The sequence below is a fragment of the Tenrec ecaudatus genome, chromosome 10, assembly GCF_050624435.1.
Source record: "Tenrec ecaudatus isolate mTenEca1 chromosome 10, mTenEca1.hap1, whole genome shotgun sequence".
Taxonomy (NCBI): Eukaryota; Metazoa; Chordata; class Mammalia; order Afrosoricida; family Tenrecidae; genus Tenrec; species Tenrec ecaudatus.
Genome location: NC_134539.1, coordinates 114,530,307 through 114,539,005, shown reverse-complemented (window position 1 = coordinate 114,539,005; position 8,699 = coordinate 114,530,307). Strand labels below are relative to the sequence as shown.

General features: G+C 48.3%; 1 long non-coding RNA gene across 2 annotated transcripts; it reads right to left on the bottom strand.

Annotated features, from left to right (window-relative positions):
* Positions 1-579: 579 nt before the first annotated feature.
* Positions 580-6,067, bottom strand: LOC142458203 (uncharacterized). Of its 2 annotated transcripts, XR_012786409.1 has the most exons (4): positions 5,608-6,067; positions 5,454-5,499; positions 4,999-5,169; positions 580-791 (listed from the first exon to the last, which is right to left on the bottom strand). It is a non-coding gene; the product is annotated as an uncharacterized LOC142458203 (long non-coding RNA). The 2 variants fall into 2 exon arrangements; XR_012786408.1 differs by having other exon boundaries at positions 5,454-6,059.
* Positions 6,068-8,699: the final 2,632 nt, after the last annotated feature.

Here is an 8,699-nt window from a genome sequence, read left to right as displayed (position 1 = left end):
GGATTCGCAGACAAGTGCTGTCTGCGCCACTGAGGTCACCCACGACACCATGCACTTAACATATCGCCCCTTTTCCCTGGAGTGTCCCTTTTCTGTTCCAAAACCCAGTCCAAGACATTGCAGCTAGTACATTTCTTTTTAAATATTAATTTGAAAACCTCATACGTTTAATGCAGTCTAATATTCCTGGAGAAAGCATTCTAAACAGCTGTTGTTTTTGCCAGCCCAGCTTCAATTCCCCTTTCTCTAGCTCCCATTACTTGTAGGGAACCACCCCGGTCCTGGGCCTGACGAATCAGTAGCACTGTCAGACATGCTGCCTTGTTTTCCATGTACCACCCAAGTTTCGTAGGTCCCTCCAGCTGGGCCACCGGTGCCCCTGTTCCCTGGAGCGTGGGGAGTGGGGGTGGGTGGGGAAAGCTGTAACAGGCAGGCGTCCTGGAAGTAATGTCCTGAAGAACTGTCCTTTGCTGCCCAGGGTCTTGGTCCCGATCATTACCATTCAGATTCTTTTACTGGCCCCCTATCTACTTCTCCCCACCCCCTCCTCAAGGAAGTCAGAATGAGGCACGACAAGGATTTTATGTAATATAGGAAATTATTTTTACAAACAGGTCCCCAGAGGCAAATCAATTCCAGAAACACACACAAACAACAGAAAACAAACACGGAACATTGGATTCCTTTCCCATCTGCACCAGATGGTTGTGTGGAGGGAAAATCCTAATGGAGTCACATCTTGGAACAGCCTCTCCCCTGGGGAGGGGTCCCTCAGTGAGGTCAGCCAGGTTCTAGGGGAAAAAAAGAGACACAGAGAACTTAACAAAGCAAGACTGTCAGCTGCTTTATGAAGCATCCAGCCAGCCTCCTGCACTCCTCTGGGTATCAAGGGCCGGAGGGCATTGGGCCAAAGTGTGTGGACTGTGGTACCAGGGGGTGAACTGGGGGTGGGGGGCGGTGTTCCAGCTGCTTATCAGCTCTTGAGTGGCATAAATAAGCACTAGACCATCGGTTGGCAAACTTTTGAGACAGAAGAACCAATCCTGTCCCTCACAACAATTTTTAAATTGTTCAAAAGCCATTTTTTTACAAATAAATGCCATCACCATTATCTTTAACTTTTTTCACTATTTTTACTTCAGAGCCACACGTACAGCTTGGGAAAGCTGCACATGGCTGGAGAGCCACGATTTGCCTAGCCCAGCACTAGACTAGTCACAGAAAAGACGGATTGCCTCTTGGGCTGCAAACTCTAAGGTCAACTGTTCAAAACCACTAGCCGCTCCATGGGAGAGAGCTGGGCTTCCTCTAGGACCCTGTCCTCTAGGGTCCCCACAAGTCGGCCTCGACTGACTGGCAGTGGGTTGAGTTGCGAGCGCCCACAGAAGACAGACGGGGCCAACTGAGCACAGGGCTCCAGCTTTTGAAATGATACAGAAGCCATACTTAGTTTGGGTGTTTAAGTTACGTTACTTAATCTGAGGATACGTTTTAGAATATTGCGATCCCGTTCATACATGCTCAGGTTTATTCCACACACAGTCCTTTCAGGCACATCTCTGGTTCCGTGGGGGGATGCACACAAGTTCTCAGAAATAGATTTGTCTTAGTCTCCTTCCAGTGCCTTCCCAAAACCGTCCAATGACAGCGGGGCTTCCGAGGGGACGTGTCGGGCCAGTTAAATTCTAGGCAGAGGGGTCGCTCAAAAAGTGATGGCAACTGTTTGTTTGCAAGGCCCAGAGAGCCCTTTTGATGGCTGTTCTTGAAGCACGTGGATCATCATGGGGCCTTATTGTGAAGATGTTTCCAGAAAATCGAGGAAATCCTGTCTTTTTGCCAGTGCCAACCGGATGGCCTCCCAGGACCATGGCCCCCCAGGACCATGGCCCAGCCGCAGCTAGTGTTGTCACCACTGGAAAAGGGGCGAAGCCTATCGGGGGCACTGCCCAGGGCTTTGTGGGCAAGAGACTACCAGGAGCTGATGACCCCCCTGGGGTCTAGCGACAAAGGAATCTCGGCCTTCCTGGAAACAGACGACCCTTCTCAGGGAGTGGGGACCATCGGAGAGCGGCTGGCAGTAAGGATTCCTTGGACTGGTCCTTCTGCCTTGATTTCTTTTTTTCCAATTTTGAATTTATTTTTTCAATGGGGAGTTAATGCCTTCATGGTATCATTCCATAGTTCAGTCTCATCAAGCAGTATCAGTACAATTGCTTCCACAACCAGTTTCCAAACAATCTGTTCCTTCCGGGACTCCCTTTTATATTTGAGTTTCTTATACAAAGAACTTGAGGTGACTCGAATGTCTAATTTGCCAGGTTCCATTTGATGCCCAAGCATAAGAAGATGGTTGTCCACTTGAGAAGACCTGGAGCCTCGTGAATTCTCTCAAAACCGAACACAACAATCACCCAAAACCAAACTCACCGCCCTCTAGTTGATTCTGCCCCCCAGCGACCCTCAGGATGAGGACCTGCTTCTGTGCGGTCCCAAGGCTGTAACCACGGACAGACGACTCCTCTCCTTTCCCAGGGACAACTGGTGATTTCCAACCGCCGCCCTTGGGAGCAGCTCAACCTTGCTTCCTACACGTTTAATGTTGTTGTGGCCCACAGCGCATCCCAGAGCTCCGCAGTTAGGTAGGAAGGAAGTGCGTGATCTCTACAGCCAAAGGCGAAGCCCCACGAGATCTCCCGAGTCCTTGGCAGCCAGTTTCCTAAGCGATCACGACAGGTGTGGATGAGATGTGGGTCTTCAAGGAGTTCCTTAGCTCCTGATCCGGCTGCATTGCAAAGCCAGTGCCCCACATTCAGATTGTCTTCTTGTGTTTCTGCACAGGACGTTTCTTATCCTTAGATACTCTTTCTACTCCCAGTGCATCCTTGATCCGGGCCGCGGCAGAGGTTGTGCAGTGTACAACCTGCACAGCCACCTGCGACAACCCTGTGTCCGAGAACATGGGTTCCAGAGTTAGGGAAACATGACTAATCAAATCTCACTCCTGCCATTTATTCTTCCTTTTTACAAAACACTGCATGGTGCGTCGGGGAAAAGTTCGTACAGGAGATTCGTTTTCCATTCAGGGATTCATATGCGAGTTGCCCTGTGACGATGGGGGCAGTCGCCAACAAGGGCCTGCCTGTGCTCGTCCCATATCCACCCTGGGGTCCCCAAGTCCGTTTGTGCCCCCTGCCCCATCCTGCCTTCTCATCTCTGGTTCTGGGCAAAGTTGCCCTTTTGGTCTTGTGTAATTGGCTGTTCTCAGGAACGTACCCCCCATGGTGTCACTGTTCATTTTATGCCAACCTGTTATATTCGCTTGAGAGGTGGCCCGTACTAGATTCATAGTGAATCCATAAACAAGGTGACCATTTTTAGTCTCATGTCAAGTATATTTTTCTTCATAATGTTCAAATTAAGAAGGTAAAAGCAAGACGTCGGACAGGGTAAGATAAGACAAAATATTAATTTATAAATTATCAAGGGTTCATGAGGGAGGGGGGAGCAGGGAGGGAGGGGAAAATGAGGAGCTGATGCCAGGGGCTTAGGTGGAGAGCAAATGTTTTGAGAACGATGGGGGCAATGAATGTACCGATGTGCTTTACACAATTGATGTATGTATGGATTGTGATAAGAGTTGTGTGTGCCCCTAATAAAATGATATTAAAAGAAACAAAAGCCTGTTGAGCAGTTCTACTCTAAACACACATTAAAAAAAAAAAGAAGAAGAAGGTAAAATCAATCCAGGTCTCAAAGCCATTGTCCTGAAATGCAGTAAAATGCATCTCTAACTTCAGTACATGTAAGAACTGCCTGGAGATTTTCTGACAGATTTCTGAGCTCCTCCTCTGGAGAGTCTCATTCAATAGGTGGGCAGTGGCAGGTGGTAAAAGATGGGGAGATCAAGGGAGCATCATGAATTGGAAGACACAGCCACGCTCTCTGCACCCTAAGCAGCTCCTTATGGTCCCATATGTTTCTGGGCCCAAGTACCAAGTCTGCAGACTCAAGTGTTTGCTCTCCTCGGTGCCCCTCGATTAGTCATTTCCTTCGCAGAGTTACACTCTAAATCGAGAATTCTTAAGTGTGGGCTATTTTGATTTATTCTCAATTCTCAGTTTGATTTTTAGGAAACTGGAAGAGTATCACATCTAGGTAAGGTTCACTAAAAACAAAACTAATCCTATAGCCAACCGGTCCATTCTGACTCATAGCTCGAGGTGTATCTGTGGAACACAGTGCCTGTGGCAAGCACTGAAATTGCACCCCGTCCAAACATCTGACAGCCATCTTTGATCTTAGACACCACCTCTACGCATAGCCACCCAGCAGGATAGCGTACAATTGCCCCATAGGGATTCCATAGATGGGCCATTGTATCAGCTCAAAAATACAAGTCAAGCTTGTTCATCTCTTACTTGATACATTATGGCACTACGTGAAATCACAACTGTACCTTCCTTGCTTCTACTGTTAAAAATTGATTTTTGGTGTAATTAAAAAAATTAAAACTTTCTTCTCTTTCCACCTGCAGCAAGGTCACACAGCCTCCTTGACCCATGGAGTCCTCTCAGAGATGGGGGTCTCCGTGATGACTTGCTGAAGGCTCTCTCACAGCTGGCCAGGGGGCTGGTGGTTACAGAGACTGCTGAGGTATGCCTCCTTCCAGGGCTCCGGACTCGCGCCATCCCTGCCAGGCGTTAGCGAGGCCTCTACTCGCAGCACCTCTACGGCCCAGCGTACTGCTGCCCCGTAGGCACTCCAGAGGCTTATTGTCTTGTCCTTTTTATTGTGAATCTGGTGAAAATGTACAGAGGAGATCACCAGTTTTACATTTAACAATTCATAATCGTTAGTTTTCAATGGCTGGTTTGGGGGAGGGGCCTATGCGTGGGTCCAAATATCCAACCTTTCAATCAGTCGAGTGAATTTGACCATTCATGGCACCCAGGGACTTCCTTAATAAATACTACTATAATCATTATAGATGATGGTTACCTTGTACTTGACCTTTCACATCAGCCCGTGTCTACTCCTCTGACAGCCTTCTCCAACTCCTCCCCAGGCTGGGTCAGGCTCCACTTCCCAGTGCTCCCTTTCGCCCGGAGGCTGCTTCTGTTGCGCATGGGCCGCTTCACAGACCCTGGCTTGCCTAGTGGTCGCCAGCACCTGGAACAATGCCAGGCACAGAGTAGGTACTCAATATATGCTAGCCGAATGAATGAATGAAAGTGAAACTCACTTTTTTCATTTTCTGTTAGAAGTCAGTGAGAGGGTACCCCCCCCCAAAAAAAAAGAAATCAAAATTCATTTTCATGGAGTCAATTCTTACTCACTGCTACCCTATAGGGCAGGGTTGGATGCGTCTGTGGATTTACAGACTATCAGTCTTGACAGGAGTAGAAAGCCTCCTTCTTTTCCCTCAGAGCAACTAGGGATTTCGAACCACTGACCTTGCCGTTAGCAGCTCCGTGTATAACCGCTGTGTCATCAGGGATTCTCAGTGTCGGAGAAAGAGGAAGAGAAATTAGGAGGGAGATCAAATAGGGCAGAAACAAAGTGGACAATTGCCCAAGCTGTCCTTTTAGGGGTAGAAGAACAGAGTACCTGTACCAGGCTGAGCCTACGGAGATCAAGAAGCCCAACAATGGGGTGATTCTCCCTGGCCAGGGAAGGTGGGAGCCTTGGGCAACCAGACAAACATCCCTTTCCAATTTCCTCCTGTCTGTGTTAAGCTCCTGCTAAGCATTCCACCCCACCCCCTGCTCAGCCTTCCCTTCATAGTAGACATCTTCAAACCGGAGACAGACTCTTTTTCCTGAGGTCTTTGAAGGCTGATTCAGGCTGCCATGAGTCTGAATCACTTCTAACCACGTTGGCCTTAGAACCACGGAGAGTTTCTGCTTCCAGGGTGTGTCCGAAAGTGGGTTCTTTGAGGCCCCGTTGGCTGCCATGTGGCCCCTGCCCACCGGGGTCGGAGATTAGCAGTCTGTACCGATTAAATGATTGAATTCCAGAACACCCGTGAGCGATTGTAAACATAAAGCAACGGCAGAAGTACTTCGCTGGGGGAGAGATGTGGTTTAGCAGAAGCATGTGTGAGAAATGGCTTAGCAACCCTGCCGCCTGGGAGCCCAGCATGAGTCAGCGGCGGGATGTGGGTGCCAGGAAGCCTCAGGCAGGCCTGGACTGGGGCAGGCTTCCAGAAGAAGGCAGGCACCGGCACTGGCTGATGCTGTGCTTGCTGGTCAGACCACCCTGAAGCAGCCTGGGCTTTGTCTGGGGAATCCATTGTGAGAGGAAAGGGTGTGTCCTGAGGGGATTTACCAAGAGTGGTGGTGGGGTGGACCACCAAAACTGGGCCCAAGGGAGGCCAAGAGGAGGCCAAGAGGAAGACGAGAAGAGCTGAAGAAAAGGCGTTGGGCAGAGCGACCCAAGAAGCTCTCCTACCTGCACTTCTGCTCGCAAGACCTTCCCATTTTGTCTCTGTGGCGAACCTCTTCTTTTAAACACCAACAGGAAACAAAACAAACAGTTGCCGCCAAGTTGATGCCAACTCCAGGGACCTTCCTGTATTTCACGGTAAAATTGCTCCAAATGGTTTTCTTGCCCATGACCTTTCTGAAAGAGCTCGCCAGACCTTTCTTCCGAAGTGCTTTGTAAGTGGGACTGAGCTGGCAGCAAATGGGTTCGTAGCCCACATGTTTCAGAGGAAAATTGCTCCAAAGGGTTTTCCTCTCTGTGACCTTAACCTTTTGTGTTCACTAGGAAACCCATTCACCCTTGGGCCTCAGTTTAGGGCACCTCTTCTAAGAAGCCTTCCCTCTGCTCTCTAACGTCTCCAGTGCAGCCCCCTTGCCCCCACCCCACCTGACTCTGCCCATCTGGGAGTCAGACTCCTTCAGTACAACACCTCCCACACAGAGTGACAATTTGAGTGTGTGGCTTCAACAAGGGCCCTGCCACATTGATCTTTGTATTCCTAGTGCCTGGCACAGCGAATTTCCTTCAACTAATATCTAATGAAATGAATTAATGGCATGAAAACTATTGCCAAACCTTTTGATCATGAGGCAGAGTAATTCTATTCTTTCTTCTTTTTAAAAAAAATCGTTTTTATTGGGGGCTCGTACAGCTCTTATCACAATCCATCCATCCATCCATTGTGTCAAGCACATTTGACATTTTTTGCCATTATCATTCTCAAAACATTGCTTTCTACGTGAGCCTTTGGTATCAGCTCCTTATTTTTTCCCCTCCCTCCCCGCTCCCTGCTCCCTCATGAACCCTTGATAATTTATAAATTATTATTTTATCATATCTTACACTGTCTGACATCTCCCTTCACCCACTTTTCTGTTGTCCGTCCCCCCAGGGAGGAGGTTATATGTAGATCCTTGTCATCAGTTCCTCTATTCTTTCTATGTGTGGCAGTTACATAATCTACTGTCAACTTGAGAAAAGGGGTGGATTCTAGCCTGTTAATCAGGTCATAGCTAATGAGGCACATGGCCTTCTCCTGAAGATTCTGGGACTACTCTGCCTCCCTGGAGGCAGGACACACTCTCTCTCTGTTAGATATTCTTGATGACAAGCCCCAGGGAGCGATGCTGCTGGCAGACAGAGCCCTGGAGCTGGAGGAGACATGGAGACCCGCACCAGTGCTGAGATGCTTCTACCACCACTGGATCCACAAGACCTTCCACCCAGGCCAGTAATCTTCCTGCATTCAGCATCACTGCATGTGCTGCGTGAGTCTGAAGAGGAATTTATAGACTGTTATCAGACATATGAGCTAAAATCAGGCTTATGGACTTGATATGGACTGGGCTGGGGTGTTTTCTCAATGTTTCACTGCTCTTGTATATCAAGCTCTCTCTTACACACATATGATTGTCCCTGGATTTGTTTCTCTAGTCTCCCTGAACTAGCACAGTGTGTGATTCAATTCTATGTGATTATAAGCAAAATCAACCCCTCCACCCCCAAGAGAGAAAAAGAAAGAACGGGAAGATTATGGGGATTGCGAAAGATAGATTTCAGCTCAAAATTAGGACGTAACTTAACAAAAATGACATGACATTTATTGCATATCTTAGTCATCTCTTGTGCTGATTCACAAATTACCTCAAACGTTAGCAACTCTAAACATGTATTATGTCACGGTGATTGCGGGTCAGAAATGGCTTAGTTGAGGGACTCAAGTCGGGTTCCGTCAAGATGGGACTAGAATCATCTGAAGGCTTGCTTGGGGGCTGGAAGTTCTGCTTCCAAGTGAGTGGCTCATTTACCTGACCCTTGGCAGGAGGAATCCGTTCTTCCCGTATGGACGTCTCCTTAGGGATACGTGAGTCATTTTACAATGTGGCAACTGACTTCTCTGAGAGCAAGTGATCCAAGAAAGCTCCCAGAGGGCAGTTGCCATGGTCGTTAGGACCTGGCCTCGGAAGTCACAGCTCTGCCTTTTCTACAATACCCACTGTGGGAGGGGACCAAAGGGGGAAAGCACCATTGAGGGGCATGGTGGCGGTTTCTAGTGACACTGAATAGTAACTCTACACCAAGCACTGTGAGGCGAGTTAACATTGGTTCTCTCATGTAATCCTCATAACAAACTTAAGTGACTGAAGTTTTTATGATTCCCATTTTGTAGGTAAGGAAACTGAAATACAGAGACGTTAATGCGCCCATGGTGGCAC